This window comes from Aptenodytes patagonicus, chromosome Z (assembly GCF_965638725.1).
Source record: "Aptenodytes patagonicus chromosome Z, bAptPat1.pri.cur, whole genome shotgun sequence".
Classification (NCBI taxonomy): domain Eukaryota; kingdom Metazoa; phylum Chordata; class Aves; order Sphenisciformes; family Spheniscidae; genus Aptenodytes; species Aptenodytes patagonicus.
This window is the reverse complement of record NC_134982.1, coordinates 14,023,335-14,049,792: the sequence shown is the minus strand read 5'-3', so window position 1 is coordinate 14,049,792 and position 26,458 is coordinate 14,023,335. Positions and strand designations below refer to the sequence as shown.

At 39.8% G+C, this 26,458-nt stretch overlaps 1 protein-coding gene across 3 annotated transcripts in view; it reads left to right on the top strand.

Annotated features, from left to right (window-relative positions):
- The first annotated feature begins 7,318 nt into the window (after window positions 1–7,318).
- Window positions 7,319–26,458, top strand: part of PRLR (prolactin receptor) — a 98,887-nt gene continuing 79,747 nt past the window's right edge. For all 3 annotated transcript variants that reach the window (XM_076362910.1, XM_076362909.1, XM_076362908.1), the window contains exon 1: window positions 7,319–7,504. The gene's annotated coding sequence lies outside the window, so the exon portion shown is untranslated. The remainder of the gene's footprint in view (window positions 7,505–26,458) is intronic.

The window sequence follows — 26,458 nt, the reverse complement described above, 5'->3', positions numbered from 1 at the left end:
TTCTTGTTAAGATAAAGAATACTCAATAGGCAATGAAATACTGCTCACCTACAACATTTTTCTACACAGTGATTATTCAGATGTTAAGTAAAACAGCAGTATCATTCTTAATGATCATATAACATGATTTTGAATAGCAATATGTTTTTTGGAAGTGAGCATTATTTTCTATTTCATAATGGATTTAATACATTTATTGGAAATAATTCTTAAGGGAGAGTTTTCTTCTAATATGGATACATCTCATCATGTGATAAATTATATCATATTACATGATATATATGGTATGACTTGGAAAACTCCTTGAAATAGAATCATAGAATCATACAATCATTGAGGTTGGAAAAGACCTCTAAGATCATCGAGTCCAACCATCAACCCAACACCACTACCCACTAAACCATGTCCCTAAGTGCCTCATCTACTCGTCTTTTAAATACCTCCAGGGATGGGGACTCAACCTCTTCCCTGGGCAGCCTCTTCCAATGTTTAACCACTCTTTCAGTAAAGACATTTTTCCTCACGTCCAATCTAAACCTCTCCTGGCGCAACTTGAGGCCATTTCCTCTCGTCCTATCGCTAGTTACTTGGGAGAAGAGACTGACACCCACCTCGCTACAACCTCCTTTCAGGGAGTTGTAGAGAGCGATGAGGTCTCCCCTCAGCCTCCTTTTCTCCAGGCTAAACAACCCCAGTTCCCTCAGCCGCTCCTCATAAGACTTGTTCTCCAGACCCCTCACCAGCCTCGTTGCCCTTCTCTGGACATGCTCCAGCACCTCAATGTCCTTCTTGTAGTGAGGGGCCCAAAACTGAACACAGTATTCGAGGTGCGGCCTCACCAGTGCCAAGTACAGGGGCATGATCACTTCCCTCCTCCTGCTGGCCACACTAGTTCTGATACAGAATATATATATATGATATGACTTGTAAAACTCCTTGAAAAAGGCAAAAGATTTTTCAACTTTGTTGGATAGCACAGCTTTCAGGCCCAGAAGTTAGAGCAGAGACATGAGATTGTTCTGGAGCAAGGAACACTAATACATTCAGGCACACTTCAGAAAAGATTTTTGAGTAGCCATTCTACTGCACTCAGGGTTGAATTTAAATGTCACTCAGGAGGCACTGCTCTTGGCCATAGGGCTTACACTGATGGCCATCAGTAGATTGGCATGGACAAGTGCATTAGGGCAAGTTCATCATTGAACAGATTACAGAGTCAGAGGAATCTCATCATCATTACATAGTTCTGCCTCCTGCATATTACATACGTTATTGATTTAACATACATCTCCTCATCTACTTCAACAATTTCTGATTGATTTAGGGAGCAAATGACAGAGTTCTAACACTTCTGCATTTGAATAAGCTAAAAACTAAGAACAGAAGAACAAAATACACTTTTACAGCTAGTGTTCATGAGACAATCATGTAAGTTGGAAATTAAGCATTATTTGTGTTTAGTGTCCTTTAGAAACCTGTATCTGCCCTACAGTAATGGCTAGGACCATTTCTTAGAATATTTTAAGAGACTGAATGAATTTAAGAGAGATTGTAAACAATTAGGATACAAGACCTTTGAAAGCATGTTTTTATTACCACCTCTTTTTCTATTTGTCTTTTCAGACAACATGAGACTCTGTTGGACATACTGTGTTAATTAGAAGTAGAGTTTTGTGGAAATGCATTCTGGAATAGAAATGTAAGTAGGCTTTTTGTAACAGTAAAAATATCCAATAAGAAATGACTCAATATATAATAGTGTAACTTTAGTTGTAGATCAAAGAGATGAAAACTGTTAAACTCTGAAAGGGTTGGCTGGCCTGTCACTTACTACCAGTACAGAGAGACCATGTTCGTGGGTAAATGCTACTTTATCTTCATGGCATCATAGTTTATCAGTTAGATCTTATGTTATTAACCCAGTATTTGTATATGTGCATCTCACATCAACCAAGCTTTTGTGATACAGAAATATTTTTGTTTATAATTTAAACAAAAAAAAATTCAGTCAGGAGGAATTTCATCTTTATTTCATGAATGTTGCCATGAGAAGAAAACATATTTGTAGACAAAAGATATGTTTTTCCCTTTCTCTGCATGATTAAATTGAAGGGAAAGAGAGAGGTTTTGACACAAATATAACAAATAATGAACTGAAATACAGATAGTGGGTGTGATCTCCACTTCTTCCACCGTGTTCCAGTTCTGTTTTAATAACAGCCATAATTAAACTATGTGCCAACTGCAAGAGAGTGAGATACTCAGTGAAGGCATCCATGAAAGCTATGGGTTTGTTGCGAGTCCACAATTAAAAGAGATAGGAACATTTCATGAATTTCTTTAGGAAGTAGTCAAGTGATCAAGCATGGCTTAATGAAGTAGGAAGTTGCCACATTGTACAACGATCCCATCCAAGAAAAAAGAATTTTTATCTGTATCAACAGATAAACTCAGCTGAATGTGCTGAACTTGTACAGCTGAATATGAATTTACAGGGGTTTATAGGGCAAGTGATAAAGGGCTGAATTAGATAAAGTTACACTTAGTATTCAGTCTGTATTAAAAAATATATCGAAGTATTTTGTATGTATATTGGACATCATGAGACACGGATGATTCCTGAAGAACAGCTCTCAGTGATGACAGGCATATTCCTTACGTTTATGTAAATACCAAAGGTGTGCTTATCATTTCAAAACAAAAATAAACATATGGAAACAACTTCTGTAAAACTGGAAGAACTGGTTAATTCATTTGTTCATTAATTCATTCAGGCCTTACAAGATTTTCAGTATTCTTCAGCATGGGTACAGCTAGTTAAGTCTTCGCATTCTACCTCCTTTAGTAGGAGCCCAGTTTTTTCTACTATACCAACACAGACGAGGAGTCGCACTGGCTGCAGGCATGAGTAAGGGTGATAGATGGAGTGCTTCCGTCACTAAAAGGCAACTTTCACACAAGATAAGAAGTGACCTCACTTCTGGCAGAAGTCCTGCCTGCCACAGTCACATGGCAAACTCACCCCAGGAAAGTGTCAGGTCCCTCAGGACCGCGATGTCCTCCGTTCCTTTGCCCAAGCCAGCTCCCACTGTGCCACCATCAGTCACACCCACACAATCTCCAGACTCCCTGTGACTGCCTGGCTCCTGAAGCTGTGCCTGCTTGCCAGCATGGTCCATGCACACAGAGGTCACGCTGAGTGAGATCCCACTGTGTGGCCATTCACTACGTGTTAATGCAAAGATCATCAGCATGTCTGAGGGTAAAAAAGGCTGGGGATTTCTGTGGCAAGTGGCAATCTCACATATCCCAGAACAAGAGTGCCAGAATAAGGTGCCCTAAGTGCAGACTGCCGCAGAGGTCTGGGGAATGCTTACAGCAGCACAAGGCCCTGGCTGTTAAAGTGATTGTGGTTTTGTTTGAAAGGTGCAAAGGATGTGCGGAAAAGACTCACAAATGTAAAGGCTGGAAATGTGGTATGTGTTATGAACAGATCTTGAAAATAAACCAACATCAGTGCTTTTTGTCCATGACCAAAAATGCAGAAACAAGGAAGGGCTGTATTTTTGATGATACGGAGTGTATGCAGAATGTCCTGGACTTGCTGGCCTTGGGGTACTGCTGGGTAAACGAGAAGGCACAGCTTCAGCTGCCAGCCCGTCATAGGCCATTCTCAGATAGCATGGGCTACAGCTCTGTCAAAACAGTAGCCACCATGGGCTAAGGACATCCTGGTCCTAGGGGACCTTGCTGTACTTCTGGGGTGAACCTGCTGTGTGATGAGGAAAGGGGCAGGACTTTTGAGGCACGTGGGTGATGTGAGAGTGAGTGAGTGGCCACGGAACCAGCCGCTGTCCTGTAAGTACATTTTGGCTGCTGCTTCTTCAGAGGAGGTCATGGTAAAGAAAGAAGGCAGCAGCAGCAGAAAATACCGTTCTCTCTGTAGTTCTCTGAATTCTTATTCCTATTTTATTCTTATATTCTTTCCTCTACATTTAAAAACAGAGGCTTGCCCTGTTTGTTCTCCTCTGCTTTTTTTTTTTTTTTTTTTTTGGGGGGGGGGTGGTAGTGGAGGAGGAAAGGCAGGGACAAACAGCCACAACCCCTATACAAACTGTTACTGTCTGGAGGTTTTTTGTAGATAAGGGCTGTGGGAAAGGCAAAGACAGACTGTAGTCTCCTCTTATATGCCCTTTCAATCTCACTGCCTGACATGCTCCTTTTAGCATTTTTCTCACCTGTAAAGCCCTTTCCTGAAACCTTATTGCTTCCTTTGATTAGTTGCTCTAACTTGTATCTTCTTTCCTGCCTTCCTGCCAGTCCTACATTCTTGCTGTTGTGACACTATTTTGCTCTTTTTGAGGGCAGTGAAATTCTGTTCTGCCTAAATGTCAGAAGTCTGATGGAGCTCCAATGCAAAATAACTTCACTGAGGTTGGTAAGGTTATACTGATACAAATGTCATTATATTGAAAATAAAGTTAGGCCCTCACTCTCTTAATTTGCTAAACCTTCCTTTCTGTAAATGATCTGTTGATGCCTGTAAGGACATGTTTGGAATGGAATGGACATGCCTGTTTGGAATTTAATAGCTTATTTTAACAGTTTCCAAGCCTACACACTATTCTAAATACATCAGCCTTTGGAAATGAAATTATTATGCTTCTAGACCAGCCACAGAAGAATCTTTCTCTGCTGACTATAGGGGCAGCTTACAATCCTGACCTAAACCAGATTTCTAAAGTGGATACACCAGTTACATGACATGGGATGAGTCAAGCTGATAATCCCTTTCAGAGAGTGGCCAAGCTCTATTCTAGAAATAGCTATGCTTTTTTTTACCCCGTTGAACGTCTACTCCAATTTTTCATACTCTGATGGTTAATATCCTTTTAGTTTACTGCCTGATTTTGTGTTTTGTTTCTACCTGTTGTTTTTGCTCCAGCATTGTTCTTTAGCCTAAACAGCTACTGGACTTTTCCAGTGCTTACTCTCTTTTGTGTTTATGTACATACATTATCTTTATAGGGACATGTAAGTGCCTGTTCCATTTTCTGCCTCAACCTTTACTTTGCCACATTAAACCAGCCAAGTAATAGATAGGCTTTAGAGCCTTTACCTCATCTTGGTGACCTTTCTTTTCACCTGTCCTAATTTGAAAGAATCTTTCTTGAATGTGGGTGACCTGTGTTCTGTGCATATGAGATCTTACTATTACTTTAAAATAGTCTCCTTAATCCAGGATCACAGTTGTCTTTTCTTGGCAGTATTCCACCAGAGGCTGAGTGTGCTTATACAGACTTGCCTGACTGGCTTGAATATTGCTAGTAGTGTAGCCACAGGCATGCAGTGCTCATTAAAAGTTGAAAAAACGAACTCAAAATCCTGGGGAAATATTTAAGAACTATCTCACACTGCACTGCCTGCTGCCAGTTACCAAGGTTCCATTACGTCAGCTAGCTATAAACTGGATAGCACAGGTATAAATGTCTGAAGTTATCCTTGTTATATATCTCAGTCATAGTTCTTAACTCTCATCCCTCATCTTGTCTTTCACTAAATCATTAGTGATTTAGTTTTTGTTCTCTTTTTCCTTTCAACTAGATTCCAGGGGTGTAAAGCCTATTTTGGTTAGGGGAAAAATGTACATGCAGACCTTAACATTATACGCTCCTCTTACAGAAATTAAGATAGTGATGGCATGGACAATACTTCTTGATTCACCTTCATTTTGAAAATTTCTTCCCTAGATAGGATCTTATCTTTCTCTCCCCACCCCACCCCCCCCACCCCCCCCCGCCCCCTCCCCATTTTGATCTCCCTGTGTTTAGCAGAGGGGCAAGCAGATGCAGAAATAAAACAATCAGCCACGGCCTACTACATCTTTTCTGGCTGGTGAAATACCTGTTAGGCTCTACCTTCTGTTCCTTTTCTCATTTCTGAGGTGATAGCATCTTTTCAAGCACACGTTCCCTATTTCCAGGAGCAGTTTCATCCTCATGCTCAGAGCTGGCTGAACACGGTGAGCATGTGATCAATTTTAGGGCATAGTTTTAGGATACAATCAACTGAGTCTTTACTGCCAGTTACGTGTTCTGTTCCCCTATTGCCAGTATTCATTTGACCTCAGAGTGAGCCTGTTCAGTAATTTACAATAGGAGGAAAAAAAAGGAATTGTCCTCCACCAGTTTCGCTCCCTGAACTATCTTAACATGGAGTCAGATGGATAACACAGCACACATGATGGATGGAAAGGAGCAACGCAGGTGGAGGCACAGAGTGAAACTGTTCCTCTCAGCAGCGGCTGGCGTAGCCCTAACCATACTGAAAAAACACACCTTAAGTTTTATAATCTCTGTGTGGATAGATCACAAGGTATGTGTTCCTTACTTGAAAATGTCTTGCCAAGAAACTGTTCAGCTGATTACTGATTCTTTGAAATAGTCTGCAGAATGTCTATTTGGTCACAAGATGTGAACAATTCTGACCTTGATTGGAGAGACTTGACTCTAATAACAACGTCCACACCACAGAAATCTCGTTTCGTTATGAAAAAGAATGTTCTTGCTCAATCTTCTTGCTTCAAAGAATTTTCGCTACACATGCATGCATTTTATTTTCTATTCAGTTCACTGTCATGAGTACAGAAAAGATAAAAATGTGATTCAATGAATGCATTAATAAGAATATGTAAAAATTTTTTCAGTTAAGTAGAGGTGGATGACTAGTGAATAATTGAGTATGTCAGTAAAATTCAAAGCCCTATTGCATAATCTGAAACTCTTTTCAAATCACAGGAAAAAGCTAACAAAATTACAAAAAAAGACCTTTTTTTTCCTTCTGTTTAGTCAGCTTTTTGATGTAAACCCAACACCTTTCATTCTGTTGTAAAAATAATTTATTTTTTTCTGCTATTCTAGAATATAAAACATGGACTACTGGTGCACAAAGAGTATTATGGATGCAGTTTATGTTGATGGGGTATTAGTTTTCCCTTTAAAAAAAAATCCTAGGCAATAAGCATTTAAAAGGAGACACAACAACCTGTAGAGTATGTAGCTGATGCTTAAAAATATTCTTTTTCTGCTGATGCAGAAGCATAGAGCACAGCATTCTCCTGTGCTCCAGAGTACACTTCTTACCTTTAAAGCTGTCACACTCCAAACATTGCTTGTACTGAAGAGAATCACTGTTTTGCCTCGAGCAAGGAACGTAAGTGTTGCAAAACTGACTCCTCCTCTAATGGGGAGAGCATGTACAAGTACACAGAGTTGTATTTCTCCCAGAGCTGCCAGGCTGAATATTTTGCAGTCAGAGCTGTAAACCTTACAGGCTTTTTCTTTGTTTATCTTTCTGCTTTTGGGTCTTTTTTCCGCCCTTTCTTTCTGGATTTAATTTTTTTTAATATATGTGAAACGCTTGCAAATGCTGGATTTTCATGTCCTTCTTCAGGAAGCATTCATGAATTGACATGGGTCAACATACTTTTTGTTACCAGGCAAAAGTAAGTACTGCAGTTAAACCTGTTCCTACTGTATGTTTACCTGACTAAAAAGGTTCTGTGTCGTTCTATAAAGAACAGAGTAGACTGTAGTTCTATTAGCAGAAATTAAAAACTTACAAAAAAAGTAAAACCAGTTCAACTTAATATAGTATGCTAAATGTTGTATGGCTTACATTCTGAAAAAAAAAAAAACCATTTTTACTTGTCAGTGAGTGGTCTCTCTTTTAAAATACTGAAATAAGCCGGACGCAGAGATGCCACTCCTTCTATACGTTTTTTTAAAATTACACTCAGGATTGCATTTATTTTTTTAAAGCATTTTTAATGCACTTGGTGTACTAATCTCATGATATTACTGCTTTATATCATTTATGTTCACTAAGTATACCTTATTTATGTCATTCATTAATGAAAATACGCTCGTTGAGGAAATAAACCTCCTGGAGCTCCCATAACTGCCATCATATCTTCCACTATCTGATGTTCTCTAGCTATTATTTTATTCTTCCTGTGTTACCCTCTCCTATGTTTGCATATACATTCACTAGTTACCAGATTCTGTTGTGTGTTACTATTTTCAGAATTCTTTGGTATTGGCATAGACTGGCAGTCAAAGGCTGAAAGGAAACGGAGATCTCAGAGAGAAGGGAAAGAAAAGCTGGTAACTGAGCTGGCAAGGAGTAAAGGAAACGGTGTGATTTGATCCTGAGAGCATCTTTTTAGCCAATTTTCCCTGCATTCTATTGAAACACTGTACCATCATCATCTGTAATATTTTCACTATTCCAGCAGTCACCTGGGAATTCATTAATAAACTGGGAATGAATACAGTTTCCTTTGCTATGACTTCCCTCTAGAGAGCGCAGCAGCCTGCAAGACAGTGTATGGATTCTGTGTCTGTATTACCAGCATTAGCTTTCTGCTGCAGAAATGCCATGCTGCAGCTATCAGTCTTTTCTTCTTTTGAGACTTGGCTTGCAATTATTGAGCTGAACTTGATACCAGCAGAGTTTAAACGTAACCTTATGTAAATATGCTCTAGTTGTTGTAGTTTTAGCTATCGTGCAGAGCGTTCACGAGGTCAAGGATGGAATTTTGTAACAGGAACTTAGAATAACAACCACAAGGACTTGAGCAATTAAGGATGTATAGAATGCTTACAAAGCCTTTGGAAAAATAACATCTGTAGTGGTGTCCTGAAGTTAACTACGCCTTGGCATGAGTAGGGGGCACCTACACAAACAACCACCGACGACCACTTGGGACCCCTGCACATGCTTAGTATAGTTTTGTAATGTTAGTAGATATACATATTACATATGTAAATGTAGTAGATAAGAAGGGTCAACGTGATGTATATGCCATACTAATGAATTATGCAAACTTGAGTGTATAAATATGCTAAGCTTTCTGTTTAACCTTGCACTCGATTTGGGGAACTCCCCCCGAGTGTCCGATTCTGCGCACTATCGAATAAAGCAATGTCTCCTTCCTAAACGTAGTCTTTTCTCTGCGTTTCGGGAGTTAGAGTAAAACAATAACAGTTTTCTGGCGATCCAGATCAGACGTCTAATTTGGACTAGACCTTGACTCACTGCGTACCACCGGAGGGGAGCTCTCACTGCCTGGACTCCGGCGCGCACCGGAGGATTTCTCCAGGGACTCCATCTGTGATCTCCCCGCCGGAGGATGAGTAGTGAAGCAAAGTCCTTAGAGACATTGCAGTCAGGTAATTTGGTTCCCCCAAGTAAATCGTATCCACTATTAGGAACATATCAGAGGGATAACAAGGTTAAATTTTGGACTATTGGAAATCTCCTCATACGCTATTATGGTGACAATCGGAGTAGGGGGAGTCGGGTTGAGAGCACTTCTCTTGGCAGCATTGGTAATTGTTAAAGGTCTGTTTGTTAGTCTGTTTGTTCCGCTTGTGTTCTGTGTTATCAAAATGGGTAATGTACCCTTGGCAGAAGGCAGCGTTACCAATGTTTGCCGTTAGGATGCATTCTGAGAAATTGGAATAAGTTTGGGGGTGATCCCCTTACCTGAAAGAAATTAATTATGTATTGTAATGACTGGTGGCCACTTCATACCCTGGAAGACGGGGAAAAATGGTCACAGCTCGGGACTGTTAATTATAATACTATTTTGCAGTTAATATTGTTTTGTAAAAGGGAAAGGAAATGGGATGAGGTGCCATACGTCCAGTTGTTTTTTGCGTTGCGGGGCAATTATGAAATCCGGAAAAAGTGTGGGTTAGTCTCAAAAGATTTGAATGTGTTATTAATGGAAAAAGATCAGAAAGGACAGAAAGGGTTGTCGCGATGTTGTTCAGCATGTAGTGTTGGGTTAAGATGTAAAAAGCTTAAAGAAAATGAGGAGGATGAGGATGTGGAGTTGTTGGTTGCCCCTCAAAAGATGAGTGGGCGTGATAAAGGAATATGAGACAGTCAGGAGGATGAGATGCCTCGGCTGGAATCTGACGGGGAGGAAAGTGATGTAGAAAGTAAAGCTGGTAACGATCCTGTTAGTCCGATTGCTAGACGAACGATGGACAAGAAACCAATTATACAAGCCCCCCTTAGACAAGCTGTGGGGCGAGAAGGAGCCCCAGTATATGTGAAAGTGCCGTTTTCTACAGCAGATCTTAAAAATTGGAAAGATATGGCAGGGTCTTATAGGGAAGACCTGGATAAGGTAGCTAGGACTATTGAGATTATAATTGAAAATCATGATCCCGACTGGCGGGATATGCAAGTACTAATGAATACCCTTCTTACGTATGAGGAAAGGAGAACCGTATGAGGAAAGGGAAGAAAATGAGAGATTGCATAAACAGCACGGAAGTGAAAGACTGAAGGAATTTTTGCCAACCAATCACCCCGCTTGGGATCCAAGTGATGTTACTCAGAGATTGTTAATTTCAGGATATCAGCAATGGATTCTGTTTGGGATTAAGAATGGGATCCTGAAGCCCAAAAATTTGTCTAAATTTTATCAGGTTGTACAAGGCAAAGAAGAGACTCCCTCCGCTTTCTGTGAAAGATTGTGCGAGGTAGCCAGGCAGTAGACAGATTTGGATCCCGAGAGGGAATCAGACAACCTCACTTTTGTAACCTTATTTGTAGGGTAGTCAAATCCCGATATCAGGAGAAAGCTTCAGAAAATTGAGGGTCCTAATGGCCGATTGTTCTAGTGAGCACCTGCTAGAAGTTGCTTGGAGAGTGTATAATAACAGAGGAGGTAGAAAAGAAGAAGCAGGAAAAAGAGCAAGTGAAGAAAGACACTAGGAAGGCATGGCTATTGGCGGCAGCAATAGTGCAAGAAAATCAGAGGAAGGGTCCTAGGCCACGAGGTCCACCATTTAGGGGCCATACAGGACCAACAGCTCTATCAGCTAGAACCCCTTTATGGAAAAATCAGTGTGCTTACTGTAAGCAGGAAGGCCATTGGAAAAGGGACTGTCCCCAGATCCCTGAGAGAACGAGATCCCCTAGACCACAATTGGACTCCATTCTGGAAGTTGCAGATTTACTGGCTTTGGATTGGGACAGGGACTCAGATTGATGGGGACCGGAGGTAGATTCAAACTCCCCAGCAGAACCTCTGGTTACAATAAAGCTGGGGACTGAAATGATAAATTTCTTGGTAGGTACAGGAGCTACATATTCTGTTTTGAATTCTTGTAAAGGGCCTTTAAGTAAATTTATGATGACGGTTGTTGGTGCGACAGGGAAACGAGAGGTGAAGCCCTTTTTCCAGCCCCTCAGGTGCGAGGCAGGAAAACAGACCTTCACCCGTGAATTTTTATACATACCTGAATGCCCACTACCTCTATTGGGAAGAGATTTTCTAACTAAACTAAGAGCTCAAATTACCTTTCAAAAAGGAAAAATATGTGTCCATATCTCAGAGGAATACGCCTTGGAGGCGCAAGTGTTTATTTTACAGAATCATAATCGGGATCAACAGGAAGGTTTGAATGCCATGCCAGGGGATGTGGTGAATGCTGTTAACCCTCTCGTATGGGCTACAGGAATACTGGGAAGAGCGAAGGCCATGGAACCGGTAAAGATACCTCTCAAGGCAGGAGCTAAACCAGTAAGAAGAAAACAGTATCCTATTAAATTGGAGGTGAGAAAAGGTTTGGAACCTCTCTTACAATATGGACTCTTGCGGGAATGTCAGTCCGAATTTAATACTCCAATTCTACCTGTAAAAAAGCCTCATTTAGTCAATACTCCACTGGAAACAGCTGAGCTGGAATTGTTCGTGGACGGCAGCAGTTTTATGACAGAAAGACACCAGAAAGTTGGATACCTATTGTCATCACGGATTCTGAGATAGAAGCAAAATCCCTCCCAGCCAACACTTCAGCTCAAAATGCAGAATTGGTGGCCTTGATTAGAGCCTTGGAAATTGCTAAAGGAAAAGCTGTAAATATTTGGACAGATTCTAAGTATGCCTTTAGCGTGGTGCAAGTGCATGGGGCTATTTGGAGAGAGAGAGGACTCTTTATCATCGCAAGGTAACCCCATAGAGTATGGGGAACTTATCTTAAAATTACTGCAAGTAACAAATTTACCTAAACAAGTAGCAATTATGCACTGCAAGGCCCATAGATTCAGAAATACACCTGAAGTAATTGGGAATTGAAAGGCAGATCAAGCCGTGAAAAGAGCGGCAGGGACGGCTGAGCTACTAGTCTTGGTGCCAGACAAGTACCAGCAAATGGGAACCGCCCCCTTTTATGGGTCAGAAGACAATAAGTTAGCTGAATTATTAAAAATAATTAAAATGGAAAGTGGATGGTGGATGACCCCAGACAAATGACTCATTGTGATGGCAGTAGTAATGAAGGAAATCATGCAGAGGGTGCACCAACAAATGCATGTAGGAGCAGAAGCTCTAGTGGATTTACTAAAATGCAATATTCTTGGAGTTGGAATGTTAGGAACGGCTAAAAGTATCACTAGGAAATGTGAACTGTGTCTAAAGAACAATCCTAAGATACAACCAAGGCCACTGCCTGGAGATGTGGAGAAGGGAAATACCCCAGGAGACTACTGGCAAATAGACTTTTCAGAATTACCGCGGCAAAATGGGTACAGGTATTTGTTAGTACTTCTAGATACATTCTCAGGTTGGCCTGAGGCCTTTCCATCTCGTACCAACCAAGCGAAAGAAGTAGTGAAGGTTTTGTTGAAAGAAATTATCCCGAGATTTGGCATACCTTTAGGAATATCATCAGACAGAGGGCTTCATTTCATAGCAAAAATAGTACAAGAGTTAGTGAAGGTGTTAGGTGTAAAATAGGATCTACATACCCCTTGGAGACCACAATCCAGTGGAAAAGTGGAAAGAATGAACCAAACCTTAAAAAAGGCATATTAGCAAAATTTGTTAAGAAGCAAACATGAGGTGGGTAGATGCCCTATCTTTAGCATTATTAAGAATAAGGATAACACCAAAGTCGAAGGACAAAGTCAGTCCTTTTGAAATTGTGTGTGGAAAACCTTATATGGCAAGCAATACTGAGCCACTGACTGTAACAATAATTGAAAATCAAAATATTAAGGAATATTTAATATCTTTAGGGAAAGTATTGCACTCTCTTGACAGGTTTCTGCACAGGTTTTCTGTCGAGGGCACCCGTAGGACTTGACTCACCAGTTCATCCCTTCCAACCTGGAGATTAAGTCTACCTACGGACGTGGAGCAATGAAGGAAAGATGGAAAGGACCCTTCCGGATTCTGTTAACTACATACACTGCTGTGAAGCTTGAGGGAGTCGAACCCTGGATCCATTACACGAGGATCAAGAAGGCGGCACCAGGAGATAAGTGGACAGTGGTGCCTCAAGCAGATAACCCCCTACAAATTAAGATCAAAAGAGACACTTAATGAATTGCACTTGGGAACAAGGACCCTCTTATGCAGAGTTAGATTGTCCATGAGGGATAGTATTATTTATTATAATATGTGTTTTGTTTCTGGCTCTTGTGGCATTATGGAGGCCAAAATTTTGATTATTTGGGGAACACTTAGTTTAGCAACAATAGCTAGCCCGATAGAAGAAAATTTGATATTGAAACTACTCCAAGGATTTGGTAAATTGCATAACACCACTAGTATTACTGCTTGTCTCCTGCTCCCAAGATCAAGTAAAAATCCAATCGAATGGAGGATCCTAACACCAGACTTACAAACGTTACAAAACTTGAGTCAGATCCTGACTACTTTAGAAAAAGCTGGAGCCACTCATTTTATTAAAAATGGCATTTGTTGGGGAAGAATGACATGGTCAAGTTACAATGCCAATACTATAGTAATTAATCAAAATCAGACCGGACCTGGCAAAGGACATGCAGTAGTGAAGGTGATAACCGAAATGAACTATGTACAGGGAAAAAGGTGTCTCTTATGGGCGGCCTACCAGGTATGAGTCTGTGTATTTCTGATATTACTCAATCCCATGAACAAGTCCAAGAGATTAGTCAGAATTGAACGACTAATAAAGGTGACATTTTAAAGGAAAATTATTACAAGCCTGTATGGAAAGGTCCCAAAGCTGATAACTGGCATTATATGAAACCAACCTTTTTGTCCTTTGAATGGATAGGGGAACAAAACGCCAGTAAGTCAGAATTAACTAATTACAAAGGAATAGGCCGACTCGATAGGCGATCAATAAAGGGGAATTGGAACTGCACAAAGATATTCAACTGTTCTTATCCTGGCGTTATATCAAGCATACCTCATATATTAGAGGCTTTGACCGTTGGATGTCGTTGCAGAAATTATTCAATCAGTTCATCGATGAGGACGCATCAAGACATACAGTGTAATACCATTACAGTACCCACATCTGGATATTTGGTCTGGGTGCTCAGTGGTGGTACATGGACCAATCAACTCTGAGTTCAAAGTCTAACTCACCAGATAACTTTGGGAATATTAACTTTATGTCCTTTATGGAGGAGTAATCCACTAACTCCCCTATTATGGAGTAAAGTTAAGAGAAATTCTGAAGATCCATGGCAAGAACCATCTACTTCTGTCAAGGTGGTGTGGGCATTAGAATCTTTATTTAGCCCCCAGGCTATGTCTTTTCAGAACTGATGGCTCATACAGAACCTGACAGCACAAGTAGAGGTCTTGGCTAATGCTACTAATGAAGGATTACTGACAATAAACAAACAGATACAGGCCAACAGTGAAATAACAATGCAAAATAGGTTGGCATTAGATTTATTACTAGCCCGTGAACATGGATTGTGTGATTATTTACATCTTAGTGAAGAACATTGTTGTATACATATCCCGAATGTAACCCAAGAATTAAATGTGCAATTGAATAGGATGAAAGAAATAGCTCAGAGTACTAGAATCCTTAAGGAGACAGTGGGGACCAACTGGTTGAATCAGGTTCTTCAAAGAATTAGTGGATGGACTTTAACTGGATGGTTAGCAAGTTTGATACAGAATATAATAATAATAATAATCGTGATTATCATAGTAGTTTGTATTCTTTTCGGATGCATAAAGCAGGCTCTAATGAAAAACTTGTTCAATAGTAAAATAATGATGATGCAAAATTATGGAAGTCTTGAAGATGAATATTAGTATAACTTCAAGATTTCCAAAGGGGGGAATTGATACCAGCAGAATTTAAACCTAACCTTATGTAAATATGCTCTAGTTGTTGTAGTTTTAGCTATTGTGCAGAGCGTTCACGAGGTCAAGGATGGAATTTTGTAACAGGAACTTAGAATAACAACCACAAGGACTTGAGCAATTAAGGATGTATAGAATGCTTACAAAGCCTTTGGAAAAATAACATCCGTAGTGGCATCCTGAAGTTAACTGCGCCTTGGCATGAGTAGGGGGCACCTACACAAACGACCACCAATGACCACTCGGGACTCCCGCGCATGCTTAGTATAGTTTTGTAATGTTAGCAATATGTAAATGTAGTAGATAAGAAGGGTCAACGTGACGTATATGCCATACTAATGAATTATGCAAACTTGAGTGTATAAATATGCTAAGCTTTCTGTTTAACCTTGCACTCGATTTGGGGAACTTCCCCCGAGTGTCCGATTCTGCGCACTATCGAATAAAGCAATGTCTCCTTCCTAAACGTAGTCTTTTCTCTGCGTTTCAGGAGTTAGAGTAAAACAATAACAAACTAGGCACTCCCTTCCCCAAGGCAGGCAGATGGATTGCCCAGGCAGTGAACAAGTTTAAGCAACAAGTAATGCTTGAATGTCTGCGTAATGAATGCAGCCATTTACCATATGCACTTTTCATGGCACTGAGTATCTATAGAAAGTCTGTGGCGTGGGTGCACATCGATCTTCTGTGATGAAGTACAGCCTAGTTAAAGTCTGACGCAAGGATTAACATGGATCCTCATTTGGCATGGAGCTTGCAGATCTTGAAGGAAAACAAAATCTAAAGAAATGCTGACTACTAACTGCTAATCTACTAACTAATCTAAAGTTAGTATAAAGGCAACGAGGAGCAAAAACTGATAGGCAATCCTAGCATTTTTTGTGTTGTTAAAACTGAACTGGAAATCTGCCAGACTAAATTTTCTTGTGAAAGTTGTGATGCTTTGACAGGGCAACGTTTTCCAGTGGACTGAGCTCAGAAGGATAGTTCAGGTCTCAGAATTTTCATCTTTATTTTTGAGCAGGGCTTTATCTGTTTTTAAGCTATTTCCATTGGATTGTCATCTTTTTTTGTTGCCCAGCTAAAGATCCTTTTTAAATGTGTTGAGTTTTCATGGCTCCAGCTGAATTATCACCCACAGCAAATGAAGCTCTGCTATCAGAAACAGGGTACTCAGGAACAAAGGTGGCTTTTGAAAGCTCTGGTCTTCATTTAGAGATTGTGGAAGTTTGACTTCTACACATTCCTTACTGTAGTGAAGCAAATGGAGTTCAGCCACTTCCTTCAGTTGCATCAGGATTTCAGTCCAAACCTCTAGTCTCCCAGGCTTGTATTCTTCACCAGAATGAGACACAGGTTAATTACATAAAACAATAGAAATACTTTGTTCCTTCTACCTCTTGGTTTTGTCTTGTTTGAAGCTAATATTCTGGTTCTTCCAGACACTCAAATTTACAAACTTTAAGTTGTTTTCTATATATTTATATACCTGCATATGCATATATACGTATCAATACACTTTTTATCCTTCAGGCAGGATTTTGTTAGGGCTTTTTCCCAAACTCTATGCAATACCCTTCTTTCAAAGATCTATTCCACCCTGAAAACCTTAAGTTTTCTGTGGCTTCAGCTTCAGCGCCACTTTTGGTTCCCGTTTATTCCTTCCGTACAGCTGCCTTTCAGAGAGGTTGTAGGACTTCACAAGGTAGGATCAAAGGGCAACTCACCTGTACCACAAGTTCTTGGTTGTACTAATAAATTGGACTAATCTAATGCGCTAACAACTTCACTCACAAAGACTTTCTCATTGACCTTTTCCTGACTGGTCCCCTACGCTTTTGGGGGGATGCCTTCATTCCCTGGTTTGGTCTCCCTTCTTGTTTAACTACCGCATTTCCCCTCAGCCTGGCTCTGAGTTAGAAATCTGCTGTCACATGAGTCTGTACTTATTCCTGCTGCATGGGCAGATAGGCTAAACTTAGTTCATTTGAGGCTAATCTTCACCCTTTTAAAGAACCGGCTCATGTTATTTTAATATCTTTTATTGGTTGGTCAGCTGTAGCTGTACCTATTCTGCAATCCTCCGCCCACCTCAAGTTATCACTGTGGAGCAATTTAATTAAACATCATGAAATCAAGGATTCAGATTTTTTTTGTGAGCTAAATAATGAGAGAAGCAAGGTTTCTCACTTTCTTGTCCTTCCTCCTTCCTATCTTTTTTATTGCCTGTCCTTACTGAAGAGGACATGACCTCGCTCTGAGAGAATAGTATCTCACAGTTCTGGTAGATACCGGTTGTTAATGGTTCTATTTAACATGACCTTTAATCCTTGTAAAAACTTACTTGCTAAGAAACTTTCATATCCAATGGACTCCTCTTATAATCACTTTTTAGCCCTAAAACTTTATCTTAACTTCCAGTAGAGCCACAGGTAATTCTGTTGGTAAGAATATCTTTGCAGACAATCTAATTGGACTTTTGTATAACTGATTTTTCAGTTCATTGGCAATACTGAAAACTATTTTTAAAGAAATTGAAATTATCAGGTTTTCTTAATTGCGTTTTGGCAAATTAAAAAGTCAAAACTTCAAGCTGAACAAAGCATTCAGCTAATGGTGTCTAATCTGAAAGAAAACCATTTCATTTTAAAGCTTTTTTTTTAGAAATAAAGTGAATTATGAAACTGTCATATCAAAAATGTAAAAGTTTTCTTCATAAAAATCTGTGATGACTGATTTCAGTGTTTCAGAATATTGTTTAGGTTTTCTTTCTCTTCTGAAACACTTTATTAAAATTGATACAGCTTATTTAAATGTTTCGGCTCACTTAAGCTTGTGTGTCTCGATGAAAGGTCTAACCAAAAATTTCACTCAGTGTAAATTAAATCTCTACTTTTCCTTTTCTAAGATTTACTATCAATTTTGGTATGGTCTGGACTAGTACAAACTTCATTCTGAGAATCTTGTGATTACTTTTCAAGTTGTTGTTTGTCTGTTATGAGTAAGAAGGAATACCTTCTAATCATGCAAGTACAAGGACTTTGAGACTTGCAGCTGTTGCATCCACCATCAAAATCTTTCTCCCACTTCTTCAAGTGTGAATATTGATAAACGCCAAAATGGTCTAGTCACCTCATCTTACTTGGGACATCGCATCCTACTTATTTTTGGTTTAGGAATTACAAACTGTTACTGTCCCTTCGAGTTCAGTCAAATTGCATGGCAGTTTTCTACAGCTGATCAACAGAAGTTTTCTTAAGGAATAATTCAGTTCATAGTGTATAGCAAGTAACTTCATATTCCCAGAAGAAGCCTAAGCTTGGTAGAATTCTGCACTGATAGTGATGTTTTCTATATGTGCTGTATACTTTTGGAATTTTCTCTTGCAGTAAAAAAGTTTCATATTTTGAGTTACAGGATAGCCAGTGACCTTAGAAAGGTTTTGTTTAATCTTTATTTCAAAATAAACTACGTAGGATGTTTCAGTTGAAGATTCAGAAGACTTTGGATCAGGATTCTTAAAATGGGAAATCAGGAAGCACTGAACCATGAGGAAATTTCTATCAGTTTCTGACTGTATGACTAAGGAGTCTAATTGTAACTACAATGATTCATCTGAAAGATGTATCTGGAGGTTAAATCTGGGAAAGCATACGATAAGTTTACTTTTACTTAAAAATAGATATCCCTTTTGTCCATCAAATTCAAACATGCAACTCAAACTTTATTGTAAGAGCATTTTTTTAGAATATACATTAAAGTGACTAGAAAAGGGAGAGAAGAGAGACAAGCTGAGAGACAAAACAATCAGTTGTGGCTCAAATTATAGTATTCACAGACACAGCTCACTGCCATGGAACAGTTCGAGTTGAGTTCTGCGGTAGTTCAAATTTTTAAAATCCTCTGCAGGACTGCAGATTCATTTTTACAAACTGCTTTATTATGCATATTTTTCCATATTTCACTGAAAATTGTGAAATTGGCAGATAAGAAAAATAAATATTTTAAAAAATCATTGCAAAGATACAAACAAGTGTAAATCTCAAAGCACTCACTTGTTTCCATAGTCCAGGCTTCTTGTCTTATATCATAGGCGTTGGGAGGGACAGAGTATTCCAGAAGTATTTCCAACACATGAGCATTTCAGAACAGTACTTAGAAGCTTCTTGAATATGTACACTCACATGTCCACATATGGTACTTGTGGAGAATGCATGAGGTGCCTGTGAGGTGCTCTGGTGCCGCTGCATGAACTCCGCAACACACTCTGTGGGGCAGCTTGAACCCAGACTACCCCTTAACACACCCCTACCTGCAGCATGTACCTGCCAAGTGCAGCTGTGGCTCTGCCTGAAGACCTTTTGTCTACCACATACACTCCCGTGCCTTGCAGCATCATACAACCAAACAAGCAGAGGAGTCAGGTTAGACTCCTTTTAGAGCAGGCTGACATAATGCACCAAAAAGGAGCTAGGGGATCATTTTACATTTCTAAGAGACCACTAGATTTTTTTTGTTGTTGTCTTTTGAAGAGCCAGGGGCACTCTGCTTTATTTTTGTTGTTTTCACTTCCTGCCCCACTCTAGGTTGCTGAACTAAAAATGTGAAAGAATGAACATTTAAAATAAATGTTAAAAATACAGTTTTCTGAAAGGCCTCTGCTGTTCAAGATTGCACTTAGGTGAGTCCTATCGCCTTTGTATATAGGTTAGATTATCATTATGATTCCTCTAGCTTTACAGTTAATGATCTCTGAAAAGATCTCATTCAGCACATTTGTTACATCTGGTATCATTTGTTTTCCTTGTCTTGAGGAATTTTCTGATCTCCTGATTTTCAACCCCCTGATAACCTGAGGTAACCAGAGTTTTTTAGCATGGCAAATCACTTAGCACATTCATTGTTCCTGCAGGGTGAAGTCTTTCCATATGAATAGTACCATTAAATTGTCACATTTCCACTTCCAGTGAACATGTGATACATAACATTCCCTGTGAGCAAGTATGTACTGGTTCATAAAAACAGTCAATAAACTTGGCACTGATAATTTCTGAAAACTTTCAGACCTCTAACTGGAGCAAGAACAATCAGGGGCAATCATGATATAAAAATAGGAGTTTTATAATTTAGGACAGAATAATCTGTTTGATGAATAGCATGTTTTGGATGCTTCCATATGGTGTGACCCTTCTTTCTTGGAGGAAACAAGACATGGCCTTTGGAAAAGCCAAGAATACTTTTAGCCAAATCTACATCTGTTCACAGCTTGATCCAAAAATTAGATTGCTGCTGTCGCTACTTCTTCACGCCTAAACATTAGCTGGGAAATCATGAGAGTTTGAGGAAGCCAATCCAAAGAGAGCAGGCTTTTCCTTTAAAAGATTAATTTTGCTTAATTGTGATGCAAAGAGAAAATAAAGAACAGTACACTTCAGTTATGATAGGGCAAAGTCATGTGCTATGGTGATATGAAAGGTAGGTAGATGATGATTGTGTGAATAAAAATAGCAAAAATATCTAAAAATACAAAAAATAAAAGGTACGTACTTTAAGAGTAAAGCTTAGTTTTAAAAATATTAATTACCTATTAAGATGGAAGTTTTAACTAAACTACCAGGTTGTCCTGGTTGCAGCAGGGATAGAGTTATTTTCCTTCTTAGTAGCTGGTACAGTGCTGTGTTTTGGATTTAGTATGAGAACAAAGTTGATAACACACCGATGTTTTAGTTGTTGCTAAGCAGTGCTTACACTAGTCCAGGACTTTTCAGCTTCCCATACTCTACCGACTGAGAAGGCTGGAGGTGCACAAGAAGCTGGGAGGGGGCACAGCCAGGACAGCTGACCCAAACTGGCCACAGGGACATTCCATACCATGGAACGTCATGCTCAGCATATAAAGCTGGGGGAAGAAGAAGGAAGGGGGGGACATTCGGAGTGATGGCGTTTGTCTTCCCAAGTAACCGTTACGCGTGATGGAGCCCTGCTTTCCTGGAGATGGCTGAACACCTGCCTGCCGATGGGAAACAGTGAATGAATTCCTTGTTTTGCTTTGCTTGTGCACATGGCTTTTGCTTTACCTATTAAACTGTCTTTATCTTAACCCATGTGTTTTCTCACTTTTACCCTTCCGATTCTCTCCCCCATCCCACTGCGGGGAGTGAGCGAGCGGGTGTGTGGTGCTTAGTTGCCGGCTGAGGTTAAACCACAACACAGGTTTAAGTAAGTAACTAAACTACTAGGTTCAATGACAAGGTCTGGACAGGTAGGATCCTTGTCTGGCCCCTTTGTTTTAAGTAATAACATACCAGTATCTTTTTCCATATAAGGTCATTGGTTATGATCATACCATTTTGTCTTAATATAAGGAAGATAAAAAATAGTTTATTGGCTATTTGGCATTCAAGATATTTCTTCTAATCTTCCCTCCAAGAAAAGCCCAACCTCATGTGTCTTGTATCATCACTATACCCTAATCATCATCTATCTGCTTAGCCTAAGTAATGCCAAATTAACCCAAACTGCCTGTAATAATTACTAATATATGCTAAAATACTACTTATATGTAAATCCTCTCTCTAATGATTACTATATACTGTTTCCTAGATTAATTTATGTCAAATACCTCGCTTCATTCTTTGAGTGGTAGCAACATAGATCTCTGTTGTGATTCAGAAAGATGAAGAGAGGGTGAGGAAAGGCTACAACCAAGGGAAATGTCATTAGCATCAGTTTAAGAAGAACTTTGATCCAAGATGGTGCAGGCCCCATTCCCCTGACTTCTGCTGGAAGACCTGCCCCTCAAAAGTCTGATGACCATTGCCCCCAGAAGCCCTTCCCCCTTTTCCAGCCATATGACCCACTTAGCCCAGAAGTGTATCAGATCCCTCAGACCCAGGCAGTCCTCCCTTTGTCCGTGAGAGTCACCATTTTGTCATGGTCATGGCCATACCCCATGTGATCTCAGAACTCCCCGTATCTGCTGACAGCTGAAACCCTGCCTTTTTCTTTGCTCCAGAAGTATGTCAAAGGCCCTCATATATACATACATATATGTGTGTGTGTGTTTATAAAGATACATGTGAGAGGGTACAAAGTGTATAAATGTATGTTTCTACATAGTTACACTTCTTTATAAATATATAAGGACTATATTTATAAAGTGTGTGTATAAAAATGTTTAATAAGAGATAATGGCATTAAGTCAAAATTGAATGTAAATAGAAAATTAAATAAAAGGAAAGTACAATTGAGGGGTGTGGGAGTGTGTCGGGGTGTGGGGGGGGGGGTCATGAAAAAATTTGAATATGCGTTGGGTGAAGGGCTAAGGCTGTGAAGCTAACCAGGAGGCTGCCACCCAGCCCCAGCTCATCCGAAGAACAGACCAGACCTGTGAATCTGACCAAGAGGCCCCCTTCAGCTACTTTCAAACCACCGTACAGTATTACTGGGGCAGTCCTTCGACTTTGTCCTGTGCTAGAAAATACAGGTAACATTGCTTACTAACGTAGAAAGCCAGAACAAAAAAACAACTTCACAGGAACATGTGTGTAGGGACACCTACACCCCAAAGGGTTTTCCTAAAAAGACCATGTGCATTGGAAAAAAGACAGCTGGGCTGGGATTTTGGAAACAAAAGTTTGTTGGAGAGGGTGGGAGGCAACTTTTGCCTACATCTCAGTGTGCTAACAGCTACTTGTAATACTGTAATACCGTGACAGGGATTGTGCTGCATGTGTTCGCTTATCCTTATGTTGACGTGGATTTTATAGCACTTTTTGAAAACATAATCTTGGCTGATTACGTAGAAGACAGAATTATTCTGTGAACTGTTTTTATTCCTGCTTAGGACCACAGGATTAAAAAAAAGGACAATGCTTTAAAAAAGAACAACAGCTTTGAAAGAAAAGAAACAGCGACAATGAGAGACAGGTGACCATCACCCCAATGATCAATTAATAAATAAAGTTTCATTGAACATGACTTAAATCGATTGTCTGATGTTTGTATTCCTATGTGAATGTAGCAGCAGGATGTTACTAGACTGCAGCATCTGTTAAGAGATATTTACTATGATCCTGGCGAAGTGGGAAGCTTTGGGAGTATAAATCCCCTTTCTGAAACAGCCAGGAGTACTGTTGATCTGAACAGAAAGCAGGTGGCTGCATGGCTTGTAAACTGAGACACTTACCACATACATAAGGCAGTGAGAAAGTGCTTTAGAAGTAACAGGTATTTGTGGCATATTCTAAACACAGTAACAGCGTTAAGCTCATTTTAATGGTCATGAACATATTATCCAAATGCGCCTGGACTGTGTGTCTAAAAGGCAGAATGGGTTCTGGAATAGCTGAGGCTTTTAAAACCATTTTTGCTGCCTCAGTAATTACAGACCAAGCAGGGATTGGATGTTTTTAAACGAGCCTTTAGACAAGCTGTTAAAGTAGAATAATTTTCACTACTTTGTTACTAATAATGAAGTAGAGCCCTCTGTCACAAATTGCTTTAACAGGATGCTAGAAACCGAGACGTGGGGATGTTTTACAGTAGGCAGTTAACATTTGCTACATTGATGTGTTACTGGAGTTTATAATATAAAGAGCTATAACCACAGTTATATAACCACAGAGTCAGACCTGTGGATGTGAAACCTCCAAGCTCTGCAAGGATTTGGAAAGCCATGTCTGGGAATTGGTGTAAAATTAGAGTAAATATGCCTCTGCTCTGAAAGGAAGACCATGTGAGGATGTCTAGAACAAAAAAAAAAGATTTTACAATGGTTATGAGCAGATGTTCACAGACAGTAGTTGAAACTGTGAGAAAGGGTCAGATACCCATGTACTGCTTAATAGACTACAGTCACCACGCTATCAAGGGGATGTTTTATTATGATGAACTTTAAAAAGTGAACTCTGTTGAGGACAGAATCGGCAAAATTGAAAAGTTTCTAGCAGTAAAAGGCAAGGAAGGAAGAAAAAGCTGTTTGTAAAGTGGTGTTGCTGGCCGTAGAAATTTAACAGCAGGATAAAAGCCTCGCAAGTCCATGCTGTTTAGCAGTTGCAGCCAGAGTGGGAGAAAAAGGATGGTAAACTGTGGTCTTTACATCATGCTCCCCAACAATGCTTGCACCAGAATTTCCCCACAAAACACCAGTTTGAACTTTACGAAACAGCTATTCAAAGCCCCTGGGAGCTGTCAGGCCAGTGGGAGGTGGGGTATGCAGAAATACAATACCCAGACCGCTGGCATAATATTAATAGTGCTGCTGGGTAAGACATGGCATTATTCTTTGTGGCAAGTCCATTATCCATCCATATGCATATTGCTGGAATGTATAAACACTTACTAGTTCCAATAACAGAGCTTTAACTGTTGACCAGCCATAGGCCTGGTCTTCAATCCTGCGATTAGTAAAAAAAGCTTAAAACAGATGAAAATTCTTGTACTTTTTGTACAGCTGGGAAACTAGTTATTTTTTTGGAAGCTTCTCCTGGGCTTACCAGTGACAGTTTCGCTTTTCAGCTGACATGCCTGGAAGGTTTATCTCAATCTACCTCTACACAAAACCTTGTTGAGCACCAGCTGGTTGGAGATTTATTGGTCCCATTATCATGCAGTGTTCTGGCAAATGGTAATAGCAGTGAGATCATTACAGCGACACAGTACAAGCTGCATTATGTGCCGGTGAACCAACCTCATATCAATACAGGCAGCACTGAAATAAATACAAACGAAAACAAGCACATCTTATTTCACAGTGGAAAAGAGGTTGTGAAGTTGCATCTGCTGCCCTGGAAGGTTCTGATATTTTAAGAAAGCACACCATCATGTAGTAAAGAATAAGTAGTAGAGTAGTAAAAGAATTAAAAGGACCCCTCCTTGTACATGAATTATTAAAGAGCCCAGGTGGAGTAGAAGGTATATTCTACAGCCTCTTTTCAAAACCTATATCATTTTTCTAAAAGAGTTCGGAAATTAAGCCACATGTTAAAAGCGTGGCTGAAAACATGGCCAAAGTTATGATCAGATGTGACTCCCAGGCTGTTGTGGCCAAGTTGCAAACATTGGCAAAGCAGGAGGTCTCACGGGTTGTTGAAAGACATGTCACAGCCCTGAAGGGACGGCCTTCCTCAAACACTTAAAAGGAAAAGGACGGGTAGTGTCAGGCTGCATTCCAGCCACAACAAGAAGTAAAATAATAACAAACCCTACCGAACAGTGGAAAAGAAACATGAAATCCAGCTGAAGATGGCCAATTCTACAACTAGAAAAGGAGATATATTTTAACAAGGCTGATTTTTGTTCGTGGCTGCTCAGAACAATGTACCAAACCCAAACTGGATTCGTTTGAAGCGGCCCCAGTGCAATCAAGCATCAAGAAGAGCTTGTTCATCGAGATGCCATTACTTTCAGCTATAATACAATTTGTCCCCCTGGACTTGAATGGGAAAGACTGTGTAGGTCTGAATAACCGTGCTGGATCTTGGCTGCAAAATTGTTGAAGAGAGTGAGACTGATGAATTACTTGTTGGCACTTACTTTCAGCCAGCTGGATGTTATGTTAGGAGACATCCTCATTCTGAGTTTGTAGCATACAGTCTGCTATGTAAGGTATAGATGACCTGGAAGTTGCCTTCAGGAGTTCATCTTCTGTCCTAACAGGAGACATGTTTACTGCTGTATCAGGTTCGGGAGAGCCATTCACAATAGAGAGGCCTTTTGGTAAGTGTAATCCCCTGCCCTTGTCATGCTGCACAGTTTGGTTTTGTTTCAGAAATCGCAACCCAACTATCATTTATCTGATGGATGTGGTCTTTTGGGGAAAACCCATTGGGAACTTTTCTTAGTGCCCCTACACATGTTCCTGTAAAGTTGAATTTTTGTTCTGGTTTTCCATTTTAGTAGGCAATGTTGCCCATATCTTGTAGCACAGCACAGAGTCCAAAGACTGCCCAGGTAGTGCTGTATGGTGAACTGGTTGGTTTTTCATCAGTCTTGTTAACTGGTGGTCCCATAACTGTATTTTCTTCTTCTTTAATTTTTTTCTACTCATATTTAAACTTTGTTAATTTCATTGCTCTTATTAAGCAATCTTTTATATGTAAACTTTTGTAAATATAAATTCATTTTTATATATAAAAAGAAGTATATGCATTTATACATATTTATACACTCCTTTATAGAGATATTTCCATGGCTAAATTTAACAGATGTGATTTAGGGGCAGGAGAGTAAAGAATAGCTTTTATAATCATTGTGCAAATTTCTCTTAATCATCCA